The sequence below is a fragment of the Aegilops tauschii genome, chromosome 3 (genome assembly GCF_002575655.3).
Source record: "Aegilops tauschii subsp. strangulata cultivar AL8/78 chromosome 3, Aet v6.0, whole genome shotgun sequence".
NCBI classification, from domain to species: domain Eukaryota; kingdom Viridiplantae; phylum Streptophyta; class Magnoliopsida; order Poales; family Poaceae; genus Aegilops; species Aegilops tauschii.
Window position 1 is genome coordinate 508,681,459 of NC_053037.3, and position 12,648 is coordinate 508,694,106.

A 12,648-nucleotide genomic window follows, 5' to 3' on the forward strand; every position below is an offset into this window, starting at 1 on the left:
GAGTAGTTTTTTCGGACAGTAGATTGACTGTCCCTTATTTCAGAGACTATGAAGCAGTGGTTTCTTAGTTTGCCTTTGCGCAATGTGTTCGCGTTCACAGCAATCCAAATATGGTTTAGTTGTTGCTTTGTGGTGGCCTTGCGGGGCTTCTGTGCCATTGGTCCTGATTTTCTGTAAAAAGCTATCCCTGATTTGTTGTGTATGGTTTGATATTTAACAATATGATCTGTGGCAACTGGCAGTTCTGTATGTATGGAAAGCTGCTAGTTCTTACTTCTGAGTAGATTGATTTGGCTATGTTGTTGATGCTTTGGTTCTACTGCAAGGAACCTCATATGGCCATGTGTTAGATGCTTTATGCTTAATACTGTAGTCGCATGCTAGAATGGATTATATTCTATTTACCACAATAAAGAAATCTAAGTCAATACCTGGCATTTGTCTCTGTTCACTTAAACTGCTGTTGCATGAGCTAAAAGTTGATTATGAGCTACTCCCTCCGTTCCCAAAAAAGCTCCGTATCTAGACTTTTTGGGACGGAGGTACTATATAAGATCCTGAGTTTCCGATGCAAACCTGGCTTTGCCTAAGATGAGCATCTACCAGGTGCGAATGTACCACTGGAATAACCACTGATACTGAAAATAAGGCTCGTTGAATATTATCCAGTAATTTACTCTTTCACCAAGCTCCCTGAAGCATATATGCTAACATAGTTCTTGAAATCTTCCCTGATAAATAAAGTTCAGTTTCTGTTTTCTTATAATATCAGCTTGTTTCTTATACTTTTTTTTGCGGGTGAAGCTTGTTTCTTATACTTACACTGGCTTAAGGAGCCACCATACTGCTGTTTGTTGGTTAGACATTAGGATCCAAACATATAGTAATATCCGAAAGCAGATAACTTGTATTTTCTGAAATGAGTTTGTTTCTTATACTATCTGCATCAATTTCACAAATTTGGGTTGTTCTTGTAAGATAATTTGCCTTGGTATGGGCCGGGGTATCTTAGTACTTAATTAAGTAGGATCAACTGCCTCTTGTGTTATACATATAGAAGTGTGATATGTTTACTGTCTCTTGGTGTTTGTCCTTAATTAAGTAGGGTATATTATTAGAAGATACCCATATATATCAGTCAACCTAGGGTGCCTCGGCATCGATAAATCCTAAATGATGAAAACTTAACTTAGCATTTGGGGTGCCTCGGCGTCGACAAACCCTAAATGATAAAACCTTGGCTTTTAGGGTGCCTCGGTGTCGATGAGAACCTAAATGATGTACGCTTAGGCTTTTAGGGTGCCTCGGCGTCGACAAACCCTAAATGATAAAAGCTTAGCTTTTAGGATGTCTCGGTGTCGACAAACCCTAAATGATGAGACCATGATCTTGTTCCTTGACAATAACCAACTTTTTGACCAAACTTTTTTCCTATTTAGAGCGAAACATGGCCCACAACGATGAGGCCGGCGGTTCGGGCGGCAAGCAATTCTGGGAGCTGTACCAGGAGATGGAGGAAGAACCTCACCGCTATGAGGACGCCGCCGCGGAAGACACCGATCCTGACTACACAACCCCTAGTGGCGTCGGGGATGACACCACTGATGGTGCCGCCGAGGATGCCACCACTGATGATGGCGGCGCACGCACAGATGGCAGCCAACCGAAGAGGCAACAGAAGGACCGGCGCCCGAACGTGCTCGGCACCGTCAAGGAGGAATTTACTGAAGTGAACTCCGACGGGCATCCAACGGCGCCCAAACATGTAGTCAAGGGGTACTCGGTTCAGCTCGGGTGCATTCTCCGGAGCACCGTCTCGATCAACACCGAGAACCTAAGGCATAAGGACCGAGGGAATTTGCGCAGCCTCCTCTTCACGAAGCTGCACGAACGATACAAATTCCCCGCTGAGTTTGCAAACACACGCCTCTCAGGGAATAAAGTGAACAGTGCCGCCCTCACGAGGATGAGCACGGCCCTGTCTACATGGAGAAGCACGGTGAAGGCAATGATTGAAAAAGGTGATAGTTATGAGAAGATCAAGGCGAAATATCCTTTGATGAGCGAAGATGACTACAAGGAGTTCAAGATCAAGTGCGAGAGCAGCGCAACCTCCGAATCAAGTCAGTGGGGGAAAGAAATGCGGGAGTTGAACTTAGGGGTCCACCAACTCGGTCCCGGCAGTTACAGAGTGGCAGAGCCTATATGGGACAAGGAGGACGCGGAGCGTGCCGAGCAAGGCCTACCGCCCCGCTTCGAGAAATTACGTGACAAGTAGACCAGGAACTTTGTCAGGGCCCGGTACAAGGAGGACCCGGTAACAAAGGAGCTTACCACGGATCCGAAGACCAGGGCGCTTGAGCTTGTTCTGGTAAGGAATACACCCCCGCGTAATTAGCTCCATATGGTTGCATTCTAATTAATGAAGCCAAATTTCTAAATGGTTCACATTCCTTCTGCAGGAGGCTGAAAGCAGTAGCGCGGGGTCGTCTCAGAGCTCCCCTTTTGACACCCCTTTAAATAGGGCGTTGAACGTAATGAAAAACAAGGATAAGCTCAGTAAGCCGTCGTCAGCTGGTCGTGTGGCCGGCAAAGGCTTGTCCACAAAATGGTCGTCATACTATACCGCTGCTGGGCGAAAGGAGAAAAAGACCAGCTCGGAAAGCCAGTCGCGCGAGGTTCAAGAACTCAAGGCACAAGTGGTGCGGATTCCGGAGATTGTCGAAGAGCAAGTGCAACAACAACTGGGAACGACGCTCACCGCCATTGTGCCTACCTTGATTCAGGGGCTGACGACGTGGATTGCGGGCGGCCAACAGGGGCCTCCCCCGGTTCCCAGCTTCACGGCCAGCAACTCGCACAACGCGCAGGCGGCGCCATTGGTGTCTCCGGCGGAGGCGGTATTCGTGTCTCCGGCGCCGGCACGGGCATTGGAGCTTAATGCACCCGGGTGTACGCCGGCCGGCACCTCGCCAGCAAGCGGCCCCTCCGTCAGTTGCACGCGCACGCCCGCCGTTGGCGGTGCCTCGACATTAGCCGAGCTCGACGGCATCACGGTAACTAAGCCTCTCGGCCGATGACTTCATCTCCTTGCCTTTGACTGGGCATCCCTGACGCCCTACATGTTTTCGCAGGGCGCCACCGATGTTCCTTGCACTCTCCTGCACTTCGTGGGCGGTGAGTTGGTCGATGTCGCCAAGGGCAGAATCGTTCAACCGGGCAACCGCGTGTTCAACGGTAATCTGATGCCACCCACCTTGTATAGGGTTGAACTGGTTCGGGTGCTGCCAGGCTGCGACGAGTTGTTACCTCCGATTCGGCCCGCTGGGGCCGACGAAGATGATGTGATGACCCTCAGCGCCTGCGTAAGCTGGCCCCTGCTTTGGCCGAAGAGCCAGATTCGTTTGGGGGCGAGGGACACCACCCCACAGACAAGACCGCCAGTCGTGCCAGCGCCAAGCCATGGCAAGAACGCCACAACGCTACCGGACATGCCGGACATCCCTATGGCACAGGATCCGGACATGCATATGGCACAGGATCCGGACGACGACGACAACGACGGCGGTACATTTTCCAACGTCGATAAGTACTTTGCCGAACATGGGTACGGTGACGAGTTCTGCGGGCCTCCTTCTCAAGAACCCAACCCTGAAAAAGACGACCGCGATCTAGCTGGTACGGCGGAGAAACCCAATTGCAACAGGCGTCGTCTGGCGTTCAGTTCTCAGGAGACGCCTCCAGCTGCCGCCTTCACCGAGCCTCAGATAGCTGAGGTGCCAAATATTATCAGCCCCAACACGCTCAAGAAGGCGGTCTGTGAGCAAAACTCGATCCCATTACAACAGATCAGGAAGAAGGGACGGAAACGAAAGACTAACAAGGGCGCCAGTGCGAGCCAGCCGGCACCGAGTACGATCCGTGCTCAGGACGGGCCACCTTCACCTAAGGATATCTCGAGGAGGGTGCATGTGGCGGGTAGGCCGATGCTACCGACAAATATGGTCAATGCTGCAACCGGTGCTATGAGGAGTCTCCATGACAGTGTTCTTTCTTTGGAGAAGCGGCGTCTCAGAGAGAATGATGTGGCATACCCGGTTTTCGTGGGCAAGGTGCCAGAGGGCAAGGGCTTTGTGGATAGCGCCGTCGGGGGTACGATCGTCCTGCGGTTTGATGACATCTTTGCTATGCTTGACCTTCATCCGCTGCACTACACCTTCGTTCGGCTGTTTTCGCTGAGTATGGAGATGCGGATCATTAGAGACAAGACCCCGGACATTGTGATAGTCGACCCCTTCTACATGAGTGCCAAGATCTTGGGCAGCGCTGGGGATCGGCAAGTCGCGAGTTCACACCTCGAAGGCATCATTCTGGCAAACCCAGATAAGGATAACTTCCTCGTGCCTTACTTTCCCGAGTAAGTCATCTCCTAACCGCCCCGTAACATATGATTTCTTAGATTTCGATCGTTCTTTTTTTTTCTAACATTCCGTGTTTTGTGCAGTGACACACATTGCACACTCATCCTCTTAAGCCCGAAATATTCCATGGCCACGTATTTCGACCCGGACCGTGACTCCAAGATAGACTACACAAATATCAAGAAAGTTCTTGATGATGCTCTCCCCGGCTACGCCGCATCTGGAGGCACCTTTAAGAGGCCAGTTCGTAGGTACGGCAGGCACGTGTTCACCCACAATACGACGTTCCCCTGCGTCAAGCAGCCGCCTGGTGGTCAGAAGGATGCCTACTATGCCCTCCATCACATGCGGGCGATCGTGCGGGACCATAATCACCTTCTGCTACCAAATAATCTCAAAGATTGGGCCGCAAGCTTGGCGGCAATCCAGGACGCGGACATCCGACAAGAATTCTTTCGCATCCAGTCGGAGTTTGCAGAAATCATCCATCAAGATGTCCTTCGTACCTCGGGGCAGTTCTACCTCAAATTTCAACCGTCCAACAGTGAGATAGACACAACGCTACAAATGCAGGCTGACAACGCCCGCGACTTCATGACCATCACGACAGACGGCGGCTTCATCCACGCTCCGGTCCCATGAGTCGAGTCGAAAGTAGTGATGCTATGTGTAGTTCTGAAACATTGATTAGCTCATGTTGTAATAAACTTTAATGAACTTGTATGTCTCTTTGGTTTGGACAGTCGTTCAACTTAGATGTAATCGATGCTATTTATTAGTAGGACCATGAATCGTGCTATTAATGTCTTGCTTTTCTCTTCCGACCCTTTTGTTGCATACTTATATATTGCTTGTGTATTGTCTGTTGTTTGGCTAGTGCATAGAGATGCCGTCGTATGTCGTGTACAAGGGTAAGGTTCCCGGAGTCTACGACGACTGGGAGGAGTGTCGGAGACAGGTTCACCGTTTCAGCGGTAACAGCTTCAAAGGGTACACCACTAGGGCGGAGGCGGAATCTAGATACGCGTGTTATCTAGCGGGAGAGAGGAGGGAGCGTTGGAGGAACCGGATGAAGACCAGTTTCATCGCGATGATGCTCATCATGATGACCGCAGCTCTCTTCTATGTGATGGTAGTTTAGATGATCGATATCGACTTGTAATGTGAAGACAAACTCGCTACTCACGGTCTCGAGACTTGTAATGTTCTATCTTTGTTCGGTCATTTGAATTCAGAGACTAATATGATGAATTGTATTCGGAGACTAATCTTCTATTGTATTCGATGAATCTGCTGTTGCTGTGTGGTGCTGCTTATATTCTGTCCAATAATATATTTTGTAATCCGTGCAAAAATCAGAAAAAAATAATCCCTAATATACATACTAATGGCGCATCACCCCAACGTGCGCCATTAGTATGCCAAAGGATACTAATGGCGCATCACACCACAGTGTGCCGTTATGCCAAAGGATACTAATGGCGCATCACCCCGCAGTGCGCCATTAGTATGCCAAAGGATACTAATGGCGCATCACCCCGCGGTGCGCCATTAGTATGGCTAGGCACATGGGTAAATATGCCCCCCTGGGAGGCATACTAATGGCGCACCGTGGCCTATACTAATGGCGCACTGCCTGGTGCGCCATTAGTATACCAGATACTAATGGCGCACCAGTGGTGCGCCATTAGTAAAAAATACTAGTGGCGTGGTACTAGTGGCGCACCAGTAGTGCGCCATTAGTAGGCAAAACTGGTGCGCCACTAGTAGGCCTTTTCCTAGTAGTGTCAGGGGTAATGTCAACAATAATAATTCATGCTAACCCATATCCAATTAGATATATGTATCAGGATCTCCAACATCCCGTGCTTGCCAAAGGATAAAATGTAAAAAGGAAAGGTGAAGGTCACCATGGCTCTTGCATAAGGCAGAAGATAATAGTAAAAGATAGGCCCTTCGCAGAGGGAAGCAGAGGTTTCCATGCGCTTTCAGGGTTGGATGCACAAAATCTTAATGCGAAAGAACGTCACTTTATATTGCCCCTTGTGATATGAACCTTTATTATGCAGTCCATCGCTTTTATTTCTTCCACATCACAAGATCGTATAAAGCTTATTTCCTCCGCACCAATCAATCATACATATTTAGAGAGCAATTTTTATTGCTTGCACCGATGACAACTTACTTGAAGGATCTTACTCAATCCATAGGTAGGTATGGTGGACTCTCATGGAAAAACTGGTTTAAGGGTATTTGGAAGCACAAGTAGTATCTCTACTTGGTGCAAAGAATTTGGCTAGCATGAGGGGGAAAGGCAAGCTCAACATGTTGGATGATCCATGACAATATACTTTATCTCAGATATAAGAAAACATGACCCATTACGTTGTCTTCCTTGTCCAACATCAATTCTTTAGCATGTCATATCTTAATGAGTGCTCCCAATCATAAAAGATGTCCAAGATAGTATATTTATATGTGAAACCTCTCTTTCTTTATTACTTCCTATTAATTGCAACGATGACCAAAGCTATGTTTGCCAACTCTCAACAATTTTTAATCATCATACTCTTTCTATGTGAAGTCATTACTCTCAATAAGATCAATAAGATCTCTTTATTTCTTTTTATTCTTTTTCTTTTATTTTATTCACTCAAGATCATGGCAAGATAATCAAGCCCTTGACTCAACACTAATCTTTATTATATAGCTCACGGACTCGATTACAAAGAAGGGATCATAAAGCAAAACTCAAAACTAGATCATACCAAAACTTTTATTCCACTAGATCAAGATACTACTAATAGGATCAAACTAAGAAAAACGGTAAAGATAGGAGTGTGATGGTGATACGATACCGGGGCATATCCCCCAAGCTTGGCAATTGCCAAGGGGAGTGCCCACACCCATATGATTATATCTCCTTTTTCGGTGATGGTGTAATATTCTTGGCGATGATGCCCCTCAGGATACGATTCTCCTCCTCGAGCTTATTGACTTGCTGCTTGAGGTCCATTATTTCCTTACGAAGCTTTCCTATAACGGCTAAAGCTCCTTGCACCCAAGGGTGTTGCATAGCTGCGGGAGAACAAGTGACACTCTTCTTCATATTTTCATAAGAAAGAAATCTAACATTAGAAGGGATAACCGAGTTCGGAATAGCTGAGCTTTGTAGTTCCCCCATCGTGAATCCAGCTCGGAAGCGAGAAGCGACTTCTTGATCCTCCTCCATAGCATCTATCCTCATCAAATCAGCCTCCATCTCTTCCTCCGTTGCTGGCCCAAAGTGGTCAGCATCGCTGTTTGTCCCTGATCTCGATGCCGGATGAGACACCCGGCTCTCCCCGACTGACTCTTGAGAAGACATCTTGCTCTAATCTGCAGCAGCAACAACTCGAAACAAGAACAGAAGACAATTGCGTGATACGGGAGTCAAAACCTTCGGGAGATTATATAATGAATTTTTACCGATCAAAATACGTATCGTGCAAGAAAACGGAGTCCGGAGAGCACACGGGGTGCCCACGAGGTAGGGGGCGCGCCCAGTAGGGTAGGGTGCGCCCTCCACCCTCGTGGAGGCCTCGTGTCCTTCCCAGACTGCTTCTTATTTTTCTAAATATTCCAAAACGGAGAAATATTGCCTTTAGAACTGTTTTGGAGTCGGTTTACTTACCGTACGACATACCTATTCCTTTTCGGAGTCTGAAACATTCCGGAAAGTGTCCCTTATGTATTCCTCCGGGGTTACGGTTTCAATAACATTGGTTTCAACATTTATAGGATTACCTGAGATATAATGTTTGATTCTTTGACCGTTCACCACCTTCGGATTTGTGCCTTCAAAGTTGTTGATTTTTATGGCACCCGAACGATAGACCTCCTCGATAACGTAAGGACCTTCCCATTTAGAGAGAAGTTTTCCTGCAAAAAATCTTAAACGAGAGTTGTATAGCAATACATAATCACCTACATTAAACTCACGCTTTTGTATCCTTTTGTCATGCCATCTTTTAACTTTTTCTTTAAATAACTTGGCATTTTCATAAGCTTGGGTTCTCCATTCATCAAGTGAGCTAATGTCAAATAACCTCTTTTCACCGGCAAGTTTGAAATCATAATTGAGCTCTTTAATAGCCCAATATGCCTTATGTTCTAGTTCGAGAGGTAAGTGACATGCTTTTCCATAAACCATTTTATACGGAGACATACCCATAGGATTTTTATATGCAGTTCTATAGGCCCATAATGCATCATCAAGTTTATTGGACCAATTCTTTCTAGATCTATTAACAGTCTTTTGTAAAATTAATTTGAGCTCTCTATTACTCAATTCTACTTGGCCACTAGACTGTGGGTGATAAGGAGATGCAATTGTATGATTAACATCATACTTAGCCAGCATTTTACGAAAAGCACCATGAATAAAGTGTGAACCACCATCAGTCATTAAATATCTAGGGACTCCAAACCTCAGAAAAATAACTTCTTTGAGCATTTTAATAGAAGTGTTATGATCAGCACTACTAGTTGGAATAGCTTCTACCCACTTAGTAACATAATCAACAGCAACTAAAATATGTGTATATCCATTAGAGGCAGGAAAAGGTCCCATATAATCAAAGCCCCAAACATCAAATGGTTCAATAACAAGTGAATAATTCATAGGCATTTCCTGACGTCTACTAATATTACCAATTCTTTGACACTCATCAAATGACAGGACAAACTTACGGGCATGCTTGAAGAGAGTAGGCCAATAAAAACCGGATTGCAATACCTTATGTGCAGTTCTGTCTCCAGCGTGGTGTCCTCCATATGCCTCGGAGTGACACTTGCGTAGGATCTGTTCCTGTTCATGCTCAGGTACATAACGTCTAATAACACCATCTACTCCTTCTTTATAAAGATGTGGATCATCCCAAAAGTAATGTCTCAAATCATAGAAGAACTTTTTCTTTTGCTGGTATGTAAAACTAGATGGTATAAATTTAGCAACGATGTAATTAGCATAATCAGCATACCATGGAGCAGTACGAGAAGCATTTATGACATTTAATTGCTCGTCAGGAAAGCTATCATCAATAGGTAGTGGGTCATCAAGAACATTTTCTAACCTAGACAAGTTGTCTGCAACGGGGCTCTCAGCTCCCTTTCTATCAACAATATGCAAATCAAATTCTTATAGCAAGAGAACCCATCTAATAAGTCTAGATTTAGCATCTTTCTTTTCCGTAAGATATTTAATAGCAGCATGATCAGTGTGAATAGTTACTTTGGAATCAACAATATAAGGTCTGAACTTATCACATGCAAATACAACTGCTAAGAATTCTTTTTCAGTAGTAGCATAGTTTCTTTGAGCATTGTCTAGAGTTTTACTAGCATATTGAATAACATTTAATTTCTTATCAACTCTTTGCCCTAGAACAGCACCTACAACATAATCACTAGCATCACACATAATTTCAAAGGGTAAATTCCAATCAGGTGGCTGAACAATAGGTGCAGAGATCAATGCTTTCTTAAGTATTTCAAATGCTTCTACACAATCATCATCAAAGACAAATGGTATGTCTTTTTGTAATAAATTAGTTAGAGGCCGAGAAATTTTTGAGAAGTCCTTGATGAACCTCCTATAAAATCCGGCGTGACCAAGGAAACTTCTTATACCTTTGATGTCCTTGGGACATGGCATCTTTTCAATAGCATCAACCTTGGGTTTATCAACTTCAATACCTCTTTCAGAAACCTTATGCCCCAAGACAATACCTTCATTAACCATAAAGTGGCACTTCTCCCAATTCAAGACAAGGTTAGTTTCTTCACATCTCTGCCTCAAGGAGCTTTAGTATTTCCTTTCTTACCACTTCTTTCATTTTAGGATTCAGCCGTCGTTGATGATCACGAACTGGTTTGGCATCGTCCTCCAAATTTATTTTATGTTGACATAGAGTGGGACTAATGCCCTTAAGATTATCAAGAGTATATCCAACAGCAGCACGGTGCTTCCTCAGAGTTTTCAATAATCTCTCTTCTTCATGCTCTGAAAGGTTAGCACTAATAATAACATGATATATCTTTTTCTCATCTAGATAAGCATATTTAAGAGTATCACGCAACGGTTTAAGCTCAAACACGGGATCACCCTTGGGTGGAGGAGGATCCCCTAGGATTTCAACAGGCAAATTGTGTTTTAGGATAGGTTCCTGTTTAAAGAATACTTCATCTATTTCCCTTCTTTCATTCATAAACATATCATTTTCATGGTCTAGCAAATATTGTTCTAAAGGATCACTAGGAGGCACGGCAATAGAAGCAAGACCAATAATCTCATCCTTACTAGGCAATTCTTCTTCACGGTGTTGTCTACTAAATTTAGAGAAATTAAACTCATGAGACATATCACCCAAGCCTATAGTAACAACATACTTTTCGCAGTCTATCCTAGCATTAACTGTGTTCAAGAAGGGTCTACCAAAAATAATGGGACAAAAGCTATCTTGTGGGGAACCAAGAACAAGAAAATCAGCAGGATATTTAGTTTTCCCACACAAGACTTCAACATCTCTTACAGTTCCCATTGGTGAAATAGTATCTCTATTGGCAAGTTTAATTGTGACATCAATATCTTCTATCTCAGTAGGTGCAATATCATGCATAATTTCTTTGTATAAGTCATAAGGTATTACACTAACACTAGCACCCATATCACACAAGCCATGATAACAATGATCTCCTATTTTAATAGAAATAACAGGCATGCCTACCACAGGTCTATGTTTATCTTTAGCACAAGGTTTGGCAATTCTAGCTGTTTCACCGCAGAAATAAATAACATGCCCATCAATATTGTCAGCCAAGAGATCTTTAACAATAGCAATATTAGGTTCAACTTTAACTTGCTCAGGAGGTGTATAAGTTCTAATATTGCTTTTACGAACCACAGTTGAAGCTTTAGCATGATCCTTTATTCTAACAGGGAAAGGTGGTTTCTCAACATAAGAAGTAGGAACAATAGGATCATTATAAGTGATAGTCTTTTCTTCAACTTTAATAGGTGCAGCTACTTTTACTTCTATGGGAGGATGATATTTAAACCACTTCTCCTTAGAGAGATCAACATAAGCAGCAAAAGATTCACAGAAAGAGGCTACTATCTCAGAGTCAAGTCCATATTTAGTGCTAAACTTACAGAAAACATCGGTATCCATAAAAGATTTAACACAATCAAACTTAGGTGTCATACCTGACTCCTTACCTTCGTCGAGATCCCAATCTTCAGAGTTGCGTTTAATTCTATCCAATAAATTCCATTTGAATTCAATAGTCTTCATCATAAAAGAGCCAGCACAAGAAGTATCGAGCATGGTGCGATTATTTTCAGAAAGCCGAGCATAAAAACTTTGAATAATTATTTCTCTTGGAAGCTCATGATTGGGGCATGAATATAACATTGATTTAAGCCTCCCCCAAGCTTGAGCGATGCTTTCTCCTTCGCGAGGCCAAATTTTTTTTTTTTATATATATATATATATATATATATATATATAATTGCGATCACGATGAACAAGATGCATAGGATAAAATTTCTAATGAAATTCCAATTTCAATCGTTTGTAGTTCCATGATCCCGTATCATCACATAGCCTATACCATGTCGATGCATCTCCCTTCAAAGATAAAGGGAAGACCTTCTTCTTAATAACATCACCGGGTATACCTGCTAGCTTAAATAATCCACAAACTTCATCCACATATATTAGGTGCTCATCAGGATGCTTTGTTCCATCTCCTGCAAAAGGATTAGCTAGCAGTTTTTCTAACATACCCGAAGGAATCTCAAAGTGGACATTTTCATTTTCATTTTCAGTAGGTTCAGTGGGTTGAGGAGCAACTCTTTGCTCTACTGGTAGGGGTGAAGATACCCCGAACAAGCCCCTCAGAGGATTACTTTCCATAGTAACAAGTGACAGTAAATTTCAGCACACTATATAAATTTTTCCTTACCAAATTCCACCTACCAAAGGCGCTTCACTCCCCGACAACGGCGCCAGAAAAGAGTCTTGATGACCCACAAGTATAGGGGATCTATCGTAGTCCTTTCGATAAGTAAGAGTGTCGAACCCAGCGAGGAACAGAAGGAAATGATAAGCGGGTTTCAGCAAGGCATTCTCTGCAGGTACTGAAATAATAGGTAACAAATAGTTTTGTGATAGGATAATTTGTA